Genomic DNA, 6,559 nt, shown 5'->3' with positions numbered 1-6,559 from the left:
TTTATAAAATTCAATTAGGGTTTAAGATTCCATAATTCTTACCTAGTACTTTTTAATCAACATGTACAGTGAAAATTTGTGTCGGTGGGGATTGAATTCTGAGTTCAATTGTGTTGTGTAATTTCGTCTAATTGAAACGGGGTTGAAAGAACAAAACTTTGAGTTGTTTGCTTGTGAATATTAGTGTTCTACTTATCTGAGATCCAATCTATGTTTTGTTTCCTAATTTGCTGTTTTTTTGTTTTTATTATATACAGATACGATCAGTGGAAGAACTAAGTGGGCAAACATGTCAAATCTGTGGAGATGAGATTGAGTTGGGGGTTGATGGAGAGTCTTTTGTGGCTTGTAATGAATGTGCTTTCCCTGTCTGTAGACCTTGCTATGAGTACGAGAGACGAGAAGGCAACCAATCTTGTCCTCAGTGCAAAACTCGTTACAAGCGTATCAAAGGTCATCTTTTTTAATTTGTTTCAATTGGTTTTTCAAAGCTTATACTTACTGATGGGAGAGATTAGAAGAAAAGGTGTGTGTTTGTTTCTCACAAAGGTTCTGTAATTGTTTTTTTCAGGAAGTCCAAGGGTTGAAGGAGATGAGGAAGATGATGGAATGGATGATCTTGATTTTGAGTTTGATTATAGGAGTGGCCTTGAATCTGATACTTTCTCTCGCCGTAACGCGGAGTTTGATTTGGCCTCTGTTCCACCTGGCTCACAGATCCCTTTGTTGACTTATGGAGAGGAGGTTAGTTCGTTCATATTTTCTCCAATTATTGTATTTACCTCTTAAATTCTCTTTCTTGGCTCATTTGGTTGTTTGTTATGATTACTTTTTTGGTAGGACGTTGAGATTTCATCTGAAAGTCATGCTCTTATTGTTTCTCCATCACCTGCTCATGTCAATAGGTATCATCAACCGCATATTGCTGACCCCGCCGGTAAGTTGTCTTTTCTGATTTCAAGTAACACACAATTGGTTTCCTTTTTATTTTTGGCTGTGATTACTAAGCTACTGGTTTGCTCTGTCACAGCACATCCAAGACCAATGGTACCTCAGAAAGACCTTGCCGTTTATGGATATGGAAGTGTTGCGTGGAAGGATAGAATGGAGGAGTGGAAGCGAAAGCAGAATGAGAAATTTCAGGTTGTTAAACATGATGGAGATTTTAGTATTGGCGATGGAGATGACGCTGAAATTCCCATGTAAGATAGACAAATCTTTCGTAACAACACTGTCTTGTGTCATGTTTCATTACTTTGCTTTGGTATTTACGAGCATAATTTTGTTTGTTGATGTGTTAGGATGGATGAGGGAAGGCAGCCTCTGTCAAGGAAAGTACCAATAAAGTCGAGCAAAATAAATCCGTACAGGATGCTTATCATTCTCCGTCTTGTGATTCTCGGTCTCTTTTTCCATTACCGTATTCTTCACCCTGTCAATGATGCTTATGCCCTGTGGCTAATATCAGTGATATGCGAGATATGGTTTGCGGTTTCATGGGTTCTTGATCAGTTCCCTAAATGGTATCCTATAGAAAGGGAAACATACTTGGACCGGCTCTCGTTGAGGTACGAGAAAGAAGGAAAACCATCAGAACTAGCTGCTGTGGATGTTTTCGTCAGTACGGTTGATCCGTTGAAAGAGCCTCCGCTTATTACAGCAAACACCGTTCTGTCTATTCTTGCGGTTGATTATCCGGTAGACAGGGTTGCTTGTTATGTGTCTGATGATGGTGCTGCTATGCTTACTTTTGAAGCACTTTCAGAAACTGCGGAGTTCGCTAGGAAATGGGTTCCGTTCTGTAAGAAGTACACTATCGAGCCACGTGCCCCTGAATGGTACTTTTGCCACAAGATGGATTACTTAAAGAATAAAGTTCATCCTGCGTTTGTTAGGGAACGACGAGCCATGAAGGTTTTGTTCATTCTTGCACCTTTATATATATAATTCCTGAGAAATATTTTGGGGCTCTATTGAAGAGAGTATCCTTTTACTTCCTGGTTGCAGAGAGATTATGAAGAATTCAAGGTCAAGATCAATGCTTTAGTTGCAACTGCACAGAAAGTGCCTGAAGAAGGTTGGACTATGCAAGACGGTACTCCTTGGCCTGGTAATAACGTGCGAGATCATCCTGGCATGATCCAGGTAAGGCGTTAACGGTTTCTTTCTATTATACGTTCTGTGTGTATATATATATATACTCCCAAACTTACTAGTTTATTTTCTTGCCTTTTCCTGGAAAAAGGTCTTCCTTGGAAATAACGGAGTTCGCGATGTAGAAAACAACGAGTTGCCTCGCCTTGTTTATGTTTCTCGTGAGAAGAGACCAGGATTTGACCATCATAAGAAGGCTGGAGCCATGAATTCCCTGGTAACTAATAATGCTTAACTCTTTAAAAAGTGTTTTAAAGAGCGCTACATGATGGTCTCTAGCTAACTTTCAGAGTCTTTTCTTTTCATTTTGCCGTATTTAACTGAAGATACGAGTCTCGGGAGTTCTATCAAATGCTCCTTATCTTCTAAATGTTGATTGTGATCACTACATCAATAATAGCAAGGCTCTTAGAGAAGCAATGTGTTTTATGATGGATCCTCAGTCGGGAAAGAAAATTTGCTATGTTCAGTTCCCTCAAAGATTCGATGGGATTGATAAAAGCGATAGATACTCTAATCGTAATGTTGTATTCTTCGATGTAAGTACACCATTCTCTATTAACGCATCCTTCTCTTGAGTTATACATCCGCTCTTACTTAACAAGCTTTTGATCTTGTTATTTTTGAAACAGATAAATATGAAAGGTTTGGATGGGTTACAAGGACCTATATACGTTGGAACCGGGTGTGTTTTTAGGAGACAGGCACTTTATGGATATGATGCGCCAAAAAAGAAGAAGTCTCCACGTATGACTTGCAATTGCTGGCCTAAATGGTGTTTGTTTTGATGTGGTCTACGAAAGAAGAATCGTAAGACAAAGACAACTGATAAGAAAAAGAAGAACAGGGAAGCCTCAAAGCAGATACATGCGCTTGAAAATATCGAAGAGGGTTCCAAAGGTATATCAAAGAAATCTGCTGTATCATTTGGTTTCAACAGTTAGCTTCAGTTCATTGCTGACCATTGTTTCTTTCTTTTTGTCAGGCACTAATAATGAAGTGAAATCACCAGAGGCGGCACAATTGAAGTTGGAGAAGAAGTTTGGACAATCACCTGTTTTTGTTGCGTCAGCTGCTATGGAGAATGGCGGGCTTGCTAGGAACGCGAGTCCAGCTTCTCTGCTTAGAGAAGCCATCCAAGTCATTAGTTGTGGGTATGAAGATAAAACCGAATGGGGAAAAGAGGTAATGCAGAGCTCTTTAAAATACTTTATAGCACTGTCTTTCATGTTGGAATAAGATTTTTGATATCTTTCGTGGTGTTTCATTCAAGATTGGGTGGATCTACGGTTCCGTCACTGAGGATATCCTTACGGGTTTCAAGATGCATTCGCATGGCTGGAGATCGGTTTACTGTACACCCAAGATACCTGCATTTAAAGGATCAGCACCTATCAATCTTTCTGACCGTCTTCATCAAGTTCTTCGGTGGGCGCTCGGGTCTGTTGAGATATTCCTGAGCAGACATTGCCCTATTTGGTATGGTTATGGAGGCGGTTTGAAATGGCTTGAGAGACTGTCTTACATCAACTCTGTTGTTTATCCATGGACCTCTATTCCACTCCTTGTTTACTGTTCTCTCCCTGCTATATGTCTTCTCACCGGAAAATTCATTGTCCCCGAGGTAAAATAACAAACCCATCCTTAAGCTCTCCAAAGTATGAACCTTTACCCCATGCTGTATGTAAATCCATTGTTCCTGAGTTTTAAAATATCATCTTTGAGTTCTCCAAAGTGAGAATCTCTATTTCATGTTTTGTGTAGATTCATTTTTCCTGCGGATCATCTTTGAGCTCTCTTAAAGTATCAATCTTTATTCTATGTTAATGGTTTTATGTGCTCTTGTTTCTGTTGCAGATTAGTAACTATGCAAGTATCCTCTTCATGGCACTATTCGGGTCGATTGCTGTAACGGGCATTCTCGAGATGCAATGGGGTAAAGTTGGAATCGATGATTGGTGGAGAAACGAACAGTTTTGGGTAATTGGAGGTGTTTCAGCTCATCTCTTTGCTCTCTTCCAAGGTCTCCTCAAGGTTTTAGCTGGTGTCGACACAAACTTCACTGTCACATCTAAAGCAGCTGATGATGGAGAATTCTCTGAGCTTTACATCTTCAAATGGACCTCACTCTTGATCCCTCCGACAACACTACTAATCATAAACGTGATTGGAGTCATTGTAGGAATCTCTGATGCGATCAGTAATGGATATGACTCGTGGGGACCTCTTTTTGGAAGATTGTTCTTTGCCTTTTGGGTCATCCTCCATCTGTATCCTTTCCTAAAAGGTCTGCTTGGGAAACAAAACAGGATGCCTACTATCATCCTTGTGTGGTCGATCCTTCTCGCCTCTATCCTTACGCTTCTTTGGGTCCGAGTGAATCCGTTTGTGGCCAAAGGCGGTCCTATCCTAGAGATTTGTGGGTTGGACTGTCTTTGATTGATTCGATGATTACATAAAAACGATTTTCCACAGAGGTAAGTAAAGAGGGAAAGTGGCACTCACACATTTGTTTTGGTTACTGTGTTCTTTTTTACTATTAATTGGGGGAACAAAAGACCCTGTTAGATTTGATGAACGCAAGAAGAAAAATGATCCTCTAGATTATATATGTTTATATTTTTGGAAGAAGGGTGTTGTATTGTATTTGTTGTAGATATAGAAGAAGGTGTTGTTGTCTTATATTTTTTTTTGGGGGTGAAGTAAGAAACTGAAAAGAATGTTTCATCTATATTATTATTAATTCTTTCATTGAAACATTTTTGATCAAATCTACTGCAAATTCTAATTAAAAAGAGTGCTTCATCTATAAATGTTTTAAAGTAAAAGATGTTTTGTAATTGTGAGATTCAGTCTCTGTGGATCTTCTTGTCTGAATTCTCTGAAGACTGACTACTTGCCTTGTAATTATTCTTCTCTCGTTGAGGAAGAGAGACCTCGGAGTCAGAGCAGGAAACAGTCAAAAAGTCAACACGACTGTTTGACTGGAAAATTTTGGAACCAAACCAAAAGGATCATTCATTATAGTTAAGATATAACATGTGTAGTCTAGAATCATTCTAAGTCTCTCTATATGAACAAAAAGTCATTGACTGAGAGTACTAACTAATTTGTAAAATGAGTCCGATACATAAAATCATACTTTTTTTTAGTAAATCATCCTCTATCTAAACATTCAGTTAAGTGAACTGCTGTTATTTAGTTAGAATTTTCAACTGAGTTATGGTCGGACAGACCTGACCTGATAGAGCATATTGGAATTTAAAGAACGTGTAAACCAAATAATTTTTTTATTCTCTTGACGTTGAATACAAGAAATTTTCTAAAGAAAAAGAAACGACAGATGGCTTTATTTTCTAGAAAACAGCCAAAACGAGAGATGGCTTTGTTGTACTATTTCCTTTAAAAAAAAGAAAACTAATTTAGTTAAACAACTGTGTAATAAACATTTTGTGAGAAGAGAAGCAAATAAAAAAGAAGGCTTTAGTACCAAAAGTGTGAAAAGATACGCGTTTTGTGACCAATGGGGAAGTAATAACTAAATAAGTCAAAATAGGTGGAGACCACAACAATGGAAGGGGTCTGTACTTTGGATATTCCTTAATTTAGTTAAAAGACTTTTTATTTTTAAAATCGTAGGATTCAGGTCAACAGAGTCAAATCAAAGTAGCTGATATATTCTCATCATCTGACGGTTTAGATCTGCGTTGATCTTTGATAGCCCAGTACAACACAGTGTACCTGATAGCTGTGCCGTCTCTTTGCTTTTTGACCCCAACATTTTTGCCTATATTTTATAGACATGCCAAATAGTTTACAATACAGCTATACATAGTTAAATTTAAAACCTAAATCATAAGTTATTTGATGGTGGGAAATGTAAGTTAAGAAACTGTGGAAGGGTTCAACAAAAAAATAAAAATATAGGGACGAGTTTGCAAAATATAGTTGAAAAGATAAGAGAGAGATAGAGAGATTTCGCAGCAACAACGTCGCAGTTTCTCATGTCCTTCAAAAACCCTCCTCAACATTACGTAATCCTCGAAGAAACTTACTTATAAACAAAAAAAAATAGAATAATACGACAAATTCAAACACCATAATTTTCATGATGGAGAAGATCAAATCAAAGATTGAGAGTAACAAACGGAGAAGAAGACAAGAGATGATAACGGAGACGGAGATGGAGGCAGCGCAACAGTTGATGCACTTGAGCGACGAAGAGACCATCGATAATCTCAATATCATCAAGAAGAACAAGAAGAAGACGATCCAGGACATATTCGGCGAAGATGATGATATTCATGATGATGATGAAGATCAATGCAACAAGGAAACGATGATTTTGAGAGTAATGTCATCGAAGAAGAGGAAGAAGTATAGGACGATTGAGAGCATTTACATG

At 38.2% G+C, this 6,559-nt stretch overlaps 1 pseudogene; it reads left to right on the top strand.

The window, feature by feature from the left end:
• LOC104708128 overlaps positions 1-4,913 on the top strand; it is a 9,218-nt pseudogene extending 4,305 nt beyond the window's left edge.

The sequence above is a fragment of the Camelina sativa genome, chromosome 8 (genome assembly GCF_000633955.1).
Source record: "Camelina sativa cultivar DH55 chromosome 8, Cs, whole genome shotgun sequence".
Classification (NCBI taxonomy): domain Eukaryota; kingdom Viridiplantae; phylum Streptophyta; class Magnoliopsida; order Brassicales; family Brassicaceae; genus Camelina; species Camelina sativa.
Note: the sequence above shows the minus strand (reverse complement) of the source record. Positions and strands in the feature narration are given on the sequence as shown.